The sequence below is a fragment of the Loxodonta africana genome, chromosome 2 (assembly GCF_030014295.1).
Source record: "Loxodonta africana isolate mLoxAfr1 chromosome 2, mLoxAfr1.hap2, whole genome shotgun sequence".
Lineage (NCBI taxonomy): Eukaryota > Metazoa > Chordata > Mammalia > Proboscidea > Elephantidae > Loxodonta > Loxodonta africana.
This window is the reverse complement of record NC_087343.1, coordinates 117,583,092-117,596,757: the sequence shown is the minus strand read 5'-3', so window position 1 is coordinate 117,596,757 and position 13,666 is coordinate 117,583,092. Positions and strand designations below refer to the sequence as shown.

Sequence of the window (13,666 nt, the reverse complement as noted above, 5' to 3'; positions counted from 1 at the left end):
ACTAGATACTAAAAACACAATCCATAAAGGAAAAACTGTTCGGACCTCATCAAAATTAAAAACTTTTGCTCTGTGAGAGCCCACATGAAGAGGATAAAAAGATGTGATGGTTAAGGTCATGTGTCAACTTAGTTAGGCCATGATTCTCAGTGGTTTGACAGATATCATATAATCATCCTCCATTTTGTGATCTGATGTGAGTAGCCACTCAGTTGAAAGTAAACCAATTTCCTTGTGTAAAGGCTTACATCAAATACTTGTAAATGTTCTGGCAAAGCTCTCTTTGGATCCTGCATTTGACTTGTCATCCTCTAACCTCTGGTTCTTGGGACATGAGCCAGCAGCCTGCCTCCTGACCTGCAGATCTTGGGATTCGCCAGCTCCCACAACCCCATGAGCCAGCAGCTTTCCACCTGACCTGCCAATTTGGGGTCCATCAGCCCTTGCAACAAAATGGGTCAGGAGAAGCCTCCAGTCTGACACGTGACCCACAGATTTGGGACATGTCAGCCTTTACAACTGCGTGAGCCATTTCCTTGAGATAAATCTACATACATATATACTTATGGAGCCCTGGTGGCACAGTGGTGAACTACAGCTATTAACCAAAAGAAAGGTCAGCAGTTTGAATTCACCAGTCATTCCTCAGAAACCCTATGGGACAGTTCCACCCTGCCCTATAGGGTCACTGTGAGTTGGAATCAACTCAATGTCAGTGGGTTTGGTTTGGTTTTATATACATTTATATATACACTTCACTGGTTTTGCTCCTCTAGAGAACTCAGTGTAAGACAAAAGGCGAGCAACAAACTGGGAGAAAATATTTTCAAACCACAAATCTGACGATAGGAAGACTTTTCAACATTCAACAGTTAAAAAAAAAAATCCAACTAGAAGGGAGCAAAAGACACGAAGAGACATTTCACCAAAGAGGATATACAAATGAGTATGCTCAAAGTCATTAGTCATAAGGAAATTCAAATTAAAACCACATGTGGTATCACTACATACCTATCAGAAGGGTTGAAATAAAAGGTAATGACATACCTAATGCTGATAAGGATATAGAAAAACTGTGTCACAAATATTTTGCTGGTGGGAATGCAAAATGGTACAGGGACTCTGGTTTCATATTAATACTAAACATACACTTACGAATTGACCCAGTAATTATACTCTTGGGCATTTATTCCAGAGAAATAAAAACTTAAGTTTCCACAAAATGTACATGGATGTTCATAGCAGCTTTATCAGTAAAAGTCAAAAACTGGAATCAGCCCATATATCCTTCATATGAAATTACACAATCATACTGCAGTCAAAAATTAGACAGGTAGGTAAGTAGGCAGTCTGGCAGGCAGGCAGACATAAAATTATATTATAGACTGATTTGTAATTAATTGCATGATTACTTGTAATACTAAGTATTAATTATACAACCCTAACTGAGAGGTTAAAATTCAGACACCTTTGCCCAGTGAGCAAAGCTGGCCCAGGTCAACTTTATACCCTCGTCAATAGTCATACAACTTACTACCTACGGTTCCTTAAATGTTTCATCTTTTTCACATCTCTGTGCCTTTTCATATGTTGTTCCCTCAGTCTAAGTGTTTTTCTTCCTTTGTCTGCCTAAAGAATCACCAACTAAGCTTGCAAGTTGTATTCTTTGTGAAGTCTCTTCTGACTATCCCCACAACCACCACTACCCAGGTGAATTTGCTGTTGTTGTTGTTAGGTGCCATCAAGCTGGTTCCAACTCATAGTGACCCTGTGTACAACAGAACAAAGCACTGCCTGGTCCTGGGCCATCCTCACAATTGTTGTTACACTTGTTCCCATTGTTTCAGCCAATGTGTCAATCCATCTCTTCGAGGGTATTCCTCTTTTTCGCTGATGCTCTACTTCACCAAAAATGGGGTCCTTCTCCAGGGACTGGTCCCTCCTGATAACATGTTCAAAGTAAGCTATACTCGCTCCTAAGGAGCACTCTGGCTGTACTACCAAGACAGGTTTGTTCGTTCTTCTGGCAGTCCATGGTATATTCAATATTCTTTGTCAGTACCACAATTCAAAGGCATCAATTCTTTTTTGGTTTTCCTTATTCACTGTCCAGCTTTCATATGCATATGAGGTGACTGAAAACATCATGCATGGCTTGGGTCAGGCACACCTTGATCCTCAAAGTGACATCTTTGATATTTAACACTTTAAAGAGGTCTTTTGCAGCAGATTTGCCCAGTGCAATGTGTCCTTTGAATTCTTGGCTGCTGCTTCCATAGACATTGCGTTGTTGTTGTTGTCAGGTGTCATCAAGTCAGTTCCAACTCAGAATGACCCTATGTGCCACAGAACAAAGCACTGCCCCGTCCCTCACTGTGTTCACAATCGTTACACTTAAGCCACTGTTGCAGCCACTGTGTCAATCCATCTCATTGAGGGTCTACCTCTTTTTCACTGACCCTGTATTCTACCAAGCATGATGTCTTTCTCCAGGGACTGATCCCTCCTGATAATATGTCCAAAGTATGTAAGACGCAGTCTCGCCATCTTGTTTCTAAGGAGCATTCTGGTTGCACAATGATTGTAGATACAGGCAAAATGAAACCCTTGAAAACTTCAACATTGGCTCCATTTATCATGATGTTGTTTATTGGTCCAGTTGTGAGGATTTTTGTTTTCTTTATGTTGATGTGCAATCCATATTGAAGGCTGTGGTCTTTGATCTTCATCATTAACTGCTTCAAGTCCTCTTTACTTTCAGTGAGCAAGGTTGTGTCACCTGCATAAAGCAGGCTGTTGATGTGTCTTCCTCCAATCCTCATGCCCCATTCTTCTTCATAGAGTCCAGCTTCTCAGACTATTTGCTCAGCATACAGATTGAATAAGTATGGTGAAAGAATACAACCATTACTCACACCTTTCTTATCTTTAAACCAGGAAGTATTCCTTTGTTCTGTTCAAACCACTGCTTCTTGGCCTAAGTACAGGTTCCGCTGAGCACAATTAAGTATTCTGGAATTACCATTCTTCGAAATGTTATCCCTAATTTGTTATGAGCCACACAGTCCAATGCCTTTGCATAGATAATAAAACACAGGTAAACATCTTTCTGGTATTCTCTGTTTTCAGCCATGACTCAGCTGACATCAGCAATGATATCCCTCTCTCCACATCCTCTTCTGAATCCGGCTTGAATTTTTCTGGCAGTTCCTTGTCGATGTACTGCTACAATCACTTTTGAATGATCTTCAACAAAATTTTACTTGTGTGTGATATTAATGATAATGACATTGTTCAATAATTTCTGCATTTGATTGGATCACTTTTCTTTGAAATGAGTACAAATATGAATCTCTTCCACTCTGTTGGCCAGGTAGCTTTCTTCCAAATTTGTTGGCATAGACAAAGGAGTACTTCCAGCATTGCATCTTTTTGTTGAAACATCTCAGTTGATATTCTGTCAATTCCTGTAGCCTTGTTCTTTGTCAGTGCCTTCATTGTGACCTGGACCTCTTCATTCAGTACCATCAGTTCTTGATCATATGCTACCTCCTGAAATGGTTGAACAATGACCAATTATTTTTGGTACAGTGACTCTGTGTATTCCGTATATCTTCTTTTGATGCTTCCTGCATTGTTTAGTATTTTCTCCATAGAATCCTCCAATATTGCAACTTTAGGCTTGAATTTTTTCTTCAGTTCTTTCAGCTTGAGAAATGGCAAGAGTGTTCTTCCTTTTGGTTTTCTATCTCCAGCTCTTTGCACATTTCATTATAATACCTTACTTTGTCTTCCACAGCTACCCTTTGAAAACTATTCAGTTCAGCTTTTTCACTTCATCCTTTCCTCCTTTGGCTCTATGTTCAAGAGCAAGTTTCAGAGTCTCTTCTGACATCCATTTGGTCTTTTCTCTCTTTCTTGTCTTTTTAACGTTTTGCTTTCTTCATGTATGATGTCATTCCACAACTTGTCTGGTCTTCATCATTAGTGTTCAATGCATCAAATCTATTCTTGAGGTGGTTCAATGCATCAAATCTGTTCTTGAGATGTCTCTAAATTCATGTGGGATACACTCAAGGTTATACTTTGGCTCTTGTGGGCTTGTTCTAATTTTCTTAACTTCACCTTGAACTTGCATATCAGCAACTGATGGTCTGTTCCAAAGTCGGCCCCTGGCCTTTTTCTAACTGATAACATTGAGCTTTTTCATGATCTCTTTCCACAGATGTAGTTGATTCCACTGTTATGTACTTTGTCCAGCGAAGTCACGTGTATAGTTGCCATTTATATTAGTGAAAAAGGTATTCACAATGAAGAAGTCATTGGTCTTGCAAAAATCTATCATGTGATCTCTGGCATTGTTTCTATCGCCAAGGTCATGTTGTTCAACTACCAATCCTTCTTTGTTTCCAACTTTTGCATTCGAATCGCCAGTAATTATTGACTGCATGTTTGATCAATTTCAGACTGCAGAAGTTGGTAGAAGTCTTCAATTTCTTCATCTTTGGCCTTGTGGCTGATGCGTGAATCTGAATAATAGTTGTATTAACTGGTCTTCCTGGTAGGTGTATGGGTATTATCCTATCACTGACAGCGTTGTACTTCAGGATAGATCTTGAAACAGTCTTTTTGATGATGAATGTGATGCCATTACTCTTCAATTCGTCATTCCCAGCTTAGTAGACCATATGATTGTGTGATTCAAAATGGCCAATGCCAGTCCATTTCAGGTTACTAACACCTAGGATACCAATCCTTATGCATTCCATTTCATTTCTGATGACTTCCAATTTTCCTAGATTCATAGTTCATACATTCCACGTTCCAATTATTAACGGACGTTTTCAGCTGTTCCTTTACATTTTAAGTCATGCCACATCAGCAGATGAAGGTCCCAAAAGCTTGACTCCATCCATGTCATTAACATCGACTTTACTTTGAGAAGGCAGCTCTTCCCCAGTCATATTTTCAGTGCCTTCCAACCTGAGGGGTTCATCTTCCAGCACTATTTCAGACAATGTTCCACTGCTACTCATCAGGTTTTTCACTGGTCAACTTTTCAGAAGTAGACTGCCAGGTTCTTCTTTCGAGTCTGTCTTAGTCTGGAAGCTTTGCTGAAACCTGTCCACCAAGAGTGACCCTGTTGGTATTTTTCAAATACCAATGGCAAAGTTTCCAGTATCAGAGCAACATGCAAGCCACCACAGTATGACAAACTGACAGACATGTGGTGCCAGGCCAGTTTAGGTATTCTCTTTTCTCAGATCCTATGTACTATGTATGTAAATCTAATTAATATAACACTTCTCCTATTCTAATTGTTTGTTCAGATATATTTCCTCTGTTAAATTTTGAGGTATCCGGAAACAAGAATATCATGTATTTTTAACATTTACAGCTCTGGGGCTTATTAAGCAGAACCCAGAATGCACTCAATTTTCTATAGATTATTGTAAGAGTTGAGTCTGTTTAAAAAGATGTTTATAAAGTGGGATTTTAAAATAAAAATTTCTATCATTTAGTAGACAGTAAATACAAATCAGGCATAAGCAAAGACTACTATACAAAAGTACACGTGTGTTATCAGCAAAGATATTTATTTTTAAATAGCATCTTCTTTTAAAGTGAACCTAGTAAAAATCACTAAACTATGGAGTAAATAAATTGATCTTATTTAATGGTACTCAGTTTTGTATTTAGGATCAAATGAGTGCATATATATATTGTTTTCAATTCACCATAAATAGTAATTAAAAACTTTAAAGGAACCATTAAAAAATGCTTTATTTTCTAAAATTAGAAGCTCAATTTCTATAAAATAAATCTATAAATACATCCTTCTTAAACAGAAACAGAAGTTACTAAGTAGCAAAATGTAAAACAGATAACTAGTCTCCTTGGCAGGATCATAGAATCCCATGGTATTTACTGTAAAATTAATACCTAATACCTAAGACATATACAAGTATCTGTTTTAAAATTTTTTGTTTTTCAACTTGAACTCTGGTACCACAAATGACAGCCTTTACAATGTCCAAGTACAAAGACAAAAATAATGTTTTTATAAAGCATAATTAGACAATGTGTATTGAATATTCTCTTCCAAGTAAGGGCAATTTTATTTTAACACAGATGATGTCTTATGGTCAAAAATGTTTCATTTCCTTTATTTTAACATTCACAAAGAGATTCGAGTAAAGTATACCTATGAAAATATGTTAATTTAGAAAAATCAGCAAATAAATGAATAAAAACTACGTAATAGAAGTAGAAAATCTTTTATTTCTTCCCCAACAGATATTCTCAAGAACTGGAAGGAAAATGAACAGGGTTTGAGTTTATAATCCTTGACTAATAAAACCTATCAAACTCAGTTTATGGCTCAAGTTGCTTTATCAGAATATATTTGCTCAGCGATAAAGGCTATAAAATCATTAACCAGTTAAAGTACAAGAAGAATTATCTGGAGGCATTTCTTACCTTTTACATGCTTCAACAGTGACAGCAGTCAGAAATAGAATGACTCTATTTGAACAAAATATTCAGCTGCCTAGAGCAAGACAGAAACAAAGTCACAAAAAGTCATCATCAAGTATGCCAGTAATATCCACAGTTACAAACCAAAAAACTGACCTCACATGAATGCAAAGTGAGGTGGTGTGTTTTGTTTTCCAGGGCACTTACACAGGCAGGAATGAACAGAGTCACCAAAGTGTAACTACAATGGCAACATCATATATGCCAGTTAGTGTATGCTGACCTTGGCCACCCGACAGATACAGAATTTAAACCTCCTTCTGTGCTTTATTTGAAAGCTTTGCTTTCAGCTTAGTTTAAAATAAAAGCTAAATTTAAGTGAAATAGCAGTAAAGTGGCCAGCCTACTGGTATAACATTAATGGATGACAGCCTTCTACTGAGACAATGAATAGAAACCTTAGAAGTCTGTATTAAACAAATGAGCAAAATATTTGCTTCTAAATTAACTATTATTTTACCTATAAAAGGAACTTGAAGTGCTGCATTTAAAATTCTTTAGAGAGAGCATAATTATTAACAGAAGTATTTTCTTTGTTTCAATGTAGTGATACAAATCAACAGGTGTTTATTAGGTATGCAAGTGAGAGCTACTGTTAGGGACACAAAGATAAATAATATCTGGATTACTTCCTTCAAACAATTTACAATCTACTGAGAATAATTAGACAAATTCACAGGTAACTATGACATTATTAATTCATTCAAAATTCACTCAGCAAACATGTACTGAGTACCTATTTCTAGGCATATTTCTCAGTGCCAGGAACACTAAGATGCATAAAATACAATCCTAAGTCTCAAAAACCAACCTACTAGGGGGAACAAATGTGAAAAAATAAATAAATAATTGACATATAATTCAACATGTGCACAACTATACACTGGTTATAAGCCCAGTGAGGATACAAAGGAAGGATGCACAACATTCTAAGAGGCTGTCAGGGAAAACTTCACAGAAATAAAAGTATGAGATACAAAGGGCTACAGAGACACAGAGTAAAGAAGGGGCCAGCTGAGTAGGGGACTCAAAACACCTTTCTTAAGAAGGGAACATCTGTAATAAGCCTTGAGGAACACTTATGAAAGGGTGTGTGTGTGTGTGTGTGTGTGTGTGTGTCCAAAAGTGTATGTAGGAGGTGGCTTTGGAAGCAGAAAGCCCTAGGTTCAAATCCTAACTCTAATTAATAGCTGTGTAACTGTACATTTTAATTTATCTTCCTCAAGGTCAGTTTTCTTATCTGTAAAAATGGGAATAATAATACCTACTTTGCAGGATGGTCATGGAGATTAGACGAGATAAAGTATTTAATGTATCTGGCTTTAGAGAGACATTAAAAAGCAGTCATTATTAATAAAGTATGAGAGAGAGCATGGGTACGAGAGAAAACATGGACGAGTGAGTGGTAGAAGAGGGTTACTTTCTACATAGAAGTTTCAACATTAACAAGATTATGAGTATAACAGAGTAGATCTGCCCCACAGTTTCTAAGAACGGCTGGTGGATTCAAACAGCCATAGCTCTTAACCACTACGCCACCAGGGTTTCCAACAAGAGTACAGAGGTTGGAAAACTGAGGAACACACTCATGAAACATTGCAAATTTGAAGAAAAACAGAAGTACAAAGGTTAAAAAGATTAATTATGGTACTACTGAATAGGACTTTTCATCCCCACAGTTCTAAAAATATCATTATCTGGATACCAGTTTAAACTTTTTCTCTTCTAGATGATCAATTATTATAAAAGAGTTAAGCTTTTATATTAAAGCCAAATATATTTTCTTCTTTCAAAGGGAGTAACAATGTGGGGAGAAGTCAAAATAATTCTGAAATACATATCTGTACTTTCAAATAGGTTCATTAAAGGCATACCCTAACAGAATGGTGGCCAACAAACTTTCATCAGTTACAAGTCAAATGAACTAAGCCAAAGCCAGTCCCTAGCCTGTAGTGAACTGCCCTTCAGGGAGTCAAGATCAGACACTAGTTCAATCAATTCCAAAAACCTTGTGCCATGTTTACAACATGGAGAAAAAAGTCAGTTCCATCCTTGGCTTTTTTTGGACGTGTAATTCAGACTTTTCCTGGGCAACGTTTCATTCTGTTATACGTAAGGTTGCCAGGAGTTGGAGCCAATTCAAGGGCAATTAACAACATCGAATCCCCACTCCCACCCCATCCTTTCTCTAGGATCATGCCCTTACAACTCTGTTTTCTTCTCCATTTGTTTTACTCCATCTTTTCTATTGAGTCCTCTAGAATCCCATTCAATTTGTAAATAAACTTCCCTAAATCTCTACCCTGGAACTTCTCACCCTATCTGAAACCTGGTTCCCCTGCTTCTCAGATGGAGGCCACACCTTCCCTACATTCAACCACTCACATCTATAGGGCTGGGGGGGCAGGGTAGCAAAGTTATTCTAGTTCCTTTACACCATTTCCAAATCACTACTCTTCCAATCTTATGCAAAGTTCTTTTCTCCTTTGAAATTTACACTGTTCAGCTTTACTAAGTCCTACCCTACCTTGCCGTTACTTGTTTGCAAATCTGCCTCTCGATCCCCCACTTGCCCCGAAATTGTATTCTCTAACCCAGGTCTTGCCTTCATCCATGGAAATTTTAACTTACGTAATCTTTTTCTTCTCCAAAGGCCTTCAATTCAACACCATTGCAACTACCATCTGCGATTGCCCACAGCCTGAATCCAAGAGTCTCACCTCTGAAATGGTAAATTTTAATATTCTAGTTTTAGGCCATAATCTTCCAGCTTTCTGGCATCTTAACCTCTATTATATCTAGTCTTTCTAGCCATCTACTGACTGATATTTTCCCTAAATTTATCAGCTCACCCTAGACTATCTTCCTTCCAGAACGAACATATTATTTATCATCCAAACTGGGATATTTTCAAGAGTGAAAGGGGGTGCTATTCTTAACTATGCCAGACAACAGGACTGTCTAAAGCAAATGGTGACATATGCCCCCCTTCTTTCCCTACATATATTAAATTGATAAACTGAATTCCCCTTTCTGTCTTTTCACTGCATGTGTCCTACCAACCTCCAGCTCTGACTCAGTCCTTCTTCACTCTTCATAGCCTTTTTTTTTAACCCATCTAATACCCAGCTTTTTTTTTTTTTTACCGGGTTTAATTCTTACTAGTTTTTTTTTACTGGGTTTAATTCTTACTAGTTTTTTTTTTTTACTGGGTTTAATTCTTACTAGTAACTTAAGACTGTGCACATGCCACCTCCTTCAGGCAGTCTTCTCTACCTCTGCTCTTTATCATCCAAAACCAAACCAAACTCATTGCCGTCGAGTCAATTCGGACATATATGAGACAGTTTCCAAGGAAAAGCTGGTGGATCAAACTGACGACTTTTTGGTTAGCAGCTCTTAACCCCTCGCCACCAGGGCTCCCTCTTTTTTTATTTTTTTAATTAAACTTTTAATTTTGAAATAACTGGAGATTCACATACAATTATAAGAAATAATACAAAGAGATTCCATGTATCCTGTACCTCTCCCTCTCCCCATGGTCAATCTATAGTACTTATCTTACAAAACCATAGTGCAACATCATAACCAGGACACTGGCATTGACACAATCAACAAAAAGAACAGTTCTATCACTACAAGGTGTTGCCCTTTCGTAGCTATACCTGCCTCTTTCCCTCCTGTCCTCACCCCTGGCAACCACTAATCAGTCCTCCATTTCTAAAATTTTGTCACTTAGTCCTCAGTAATAAGTGTCTTTTTCATGTTTATATCCTCATGCTTCTCAAACAATGCCCAGTTTATAGGTGTACACAACTAGGTGTGTCAACAAATCTTAAAGGTTTACTCTCCCAAGCATTTAGTTCCAAACACATCATTTGAAAAATGATTACTTTTATAACTTCATATAGATTAAACTTGAGTTAATACAGGCCACTTTTAAATTTAAAAGCATCAACAATAAAAACTAGCAAGTATTCTCCTCAGCCTGAGCTTTTTAAATTTTATCTCTCCCATTCATGCAATTACTCTGGTTTTCCCCTATTATTCTGTACTGGTCTGTCCTCTACTGTTATAAGTTATATCAAACAGAGTTTGGAACTACATGGAGCCTAAGTAAAAAGCAAACAATAAGTAGGAAAAGCAAGCATGTGCATCCAATAATCCCATTTTTTAAAACTATATGCACATAAACATGTGTTTTTGAATATATATATATTATAAAAGTCCACATTGATATCCATCAAACTTATAACACCAGCTAGCTCTGAATAATGAGACTTGAAAATAAAGTGAGACTTTCTACTTTATGACTCTCTAATTTGCATATTTATAACAAGTGTTTTGGTTTTATAATACAAAAATAGAAAGAAAGGAAAAAAAGACTCGCCAACAAGTTTGTTTTCTCTCTCTCTCTTTTTTTTTAATACTGAGGATTGAGAAGATAAAAATCAGATTCCACAGATAGAGGTAAGAAAAAGTAAGGGAGTAGAGAAGAACTGGGAGAGGCACTAAAATCATTAGCCATAAGAAAGGCATCTCTTTCTGACTAGAACTCCTCTTGCTACTAATAATGTGGATCATAGATTGAACCAACCACTTATCAAAATTGCGAATTCCAACTCATGACAACCCATATGTTACAGAGTAGAACTGCCCCATAGGGTTTTCTTGGCTATAACTTTACAGAAGCAGGTTGACAAACATTTCTTCCACAGCACTGCTGGGTGGGTTTGAGATGTCAATCTTTAGGTTAATAGTCAAACACAAACCATGTGTGCCACCCAGGGACAACAGAGGCCAGGGACTATATAATATTTAACTAATATGGTATTTAATTGTGGAAACGTGAGCAAGTAGATAGTGATAGAAATTGTTATAGTTATGTTCTCTTAAGTTCCTCATGAGTCCTGGGAACAAGGCAGCCAACATGGAATCAGAACAAAACATTTGGTACTTTGCGATACTGTTTTATTTCTCTTACATTCTTTGTTTTCCTGTTGGTGTTTTATAAAGCTCTAGCCTCTTTTAGCTATGTTTGGGGAACAAAAGAAGGGTATATTTCCCATATTCAGATCAAAGTTACAAGGGGAAATCTGGACAAAATGTGATGCTGGCATCATTAGCTGAAGAAAAATAACCCTAAAAAGCGAAGGTAAAATTCAGGCAACTTTAAGTCATCTAGCTTTCCCTATAATTCTTCTTCCTGACCCAAACCTGGGGGTGTCTTGCTATTACCTTTCTAAGGCCAGCAGTATTCCCTGATAGCCATACATCAAGATTTCTTGCCATGCCTTTTGACTTCGACATTACATGCCAAAAAGTTATTCACAGCAAACAGCAAGTTTCAAAATATGTTTTTAAGGTAGTTTAAAAGCTATTTTAACTGCCTAATCAAAGCTTCCTTATCTCTGAAAATAGTATCATGAACTTTCCTTAAAGGAAGACAGCATTCAAGAATTTTTTGTCTTCTATTCATAGTTGAGAGTTCTGCTTTTAAAAAATTACAAATGCAACCTATATGTCAATATTTCCAAATACACAAATTTAAGCATTTAATATTTTATTTTAAAAACTGAACTAACAGAAGGATTTTTCTAATGACTAACTTACTAGAAATACCTTCGGTATTTTATTCAAATACAAGCTTAATGGTACAACTACATCCCAAATAAAACAAGCAAAATTTATATTGTACCATCAAAAAGTGTGAGCATGAAACATCTTTTAATTTAGAAAAACAATCAAAACATTGAATCATTACACTAAATTAGAGGTATAGTCAAAAAAGAGAAATCAAACATGATTTATGAAAAAGTCCTACATAATATACATTGTAATTGTTGAAAAGACTGTATCAATATACCTATTGTTGTCGAGTTGACTCCAACCCATAGCAACACTATAGGACCGAGTAGAACTGCCCCATAGAGTTTCCAAGGAGTGGCTGGTGGATTCAAACTGCCGACCTCTTGGTTATCAGCCAAACACTTAATCACTGCACCACCATGATTCCAACTATATCTATATGGTTATCATAAATACATTTTAATGACTCAGGAGAATAACTAAGCCAGTATAGGATCACCAATGAAGTGGAGAATATCACATGTTTAACTATGAATAAGAGTAATATAGTTTTCATTTTTCAATAAATAATAAGAAGGTTTGGATTTTGTTTTATTTGTGCTCACAAAGTCATTATCCTAACATATAAATCGCAATTGGTTAACAATTATCCAGGGATTTTTTTTTTTTAATTTCCTTGAAAATGGAAGTAAAGGGCAAGATATACAGATACTGGAAAATAGTCTCTTGTCCAGAACATAGAGCAGTCTAATAAAGGTCAGGGCTTTATTAGGAGGCGGTACCCTTTAATAAACGGTTAAGTCCAGATACGGCTCAAAAAGGTACAAGATGAGCCTGGGACATCTCCTCAGGTTAGAAGACAACAAACCTGTCAAAGACTACTAGGGTCATATTCAAATAAAACAAGAGCAATCATGAATTAATTTGAAACTTTCAAAAAAGGGAAAATTTGACCAACAAAAAGAATGTCTACAGTAGATTAAAACAAGTCAAATATAAAAAATATTCATGAGTTCCTAATGATACTTATAAAAAAAGTTTCATTGCTCACTACTGGGGGTTTCTGGAACAACCTATTCATAATTCTGAAAATTAAAACATAAACGGAAAAAAATCATTTACCCTGTATTTCTTAAGAATTTAATTTCAGGAGAACCAAAGAGATGATGACAGAAAAAAATCTTCTTTATGAAAGAATTCCTGCTAATAAATGCAGAAAGTGTTATAGAATTAGAATATCACCATTTTGCAAGCCCTAATGAAATAATAAATCTAGGAAATGATCATCAATGGCTGTTAAAATCATCAGGTAAAAGAGTGATGGGAAACTTTATACTAGATGAATGAAGCTCATAACATTTGACCTTGAACTCAATAATCAATTACACTACCAAAAAAGACAGACAACCACATATGGCTCCTGATGTGATGCAATAGGATGTTTACAGCAATAATCTATGACTATTCTCATAAAAACCAAACCTGAATTTGATCAAATCTCTAAATATAACTACCAATTTAAAAGGAAATACAGGCAATA

General features: G+C 36.4%; 1 protein-coding gene across 9 annotated transcripts in view; it reads right to left on the bottom strand.

Annotated features, from left to right (window-relative positions):
- The window catches only part of FER (FER tyrosine kinase), a 470,096-nt gene that overhangs the window by 420,451 nt on the left and 35,979 nt on the right, over positions 1 to 13,666 (bottom strand). For 8 of the 9 annotated variants that reach the window (XM_003405006.4, XM_064274743.1, XM_064274736.1 and 5 more), the window contains one exon: positions 6,481 to 6,550. The gene's annotated coding sequence lies outside the window, so the exon portion shown is untranslated. Of the gene's footprint in view, positions 1 to 6,480; positions 6,551 to 9,168; positions 9,260 to 13,666 lie in introns of all 9 variants that reach the window. The other variant, XM_023547996.2, reaches the window with a different exon arrangement.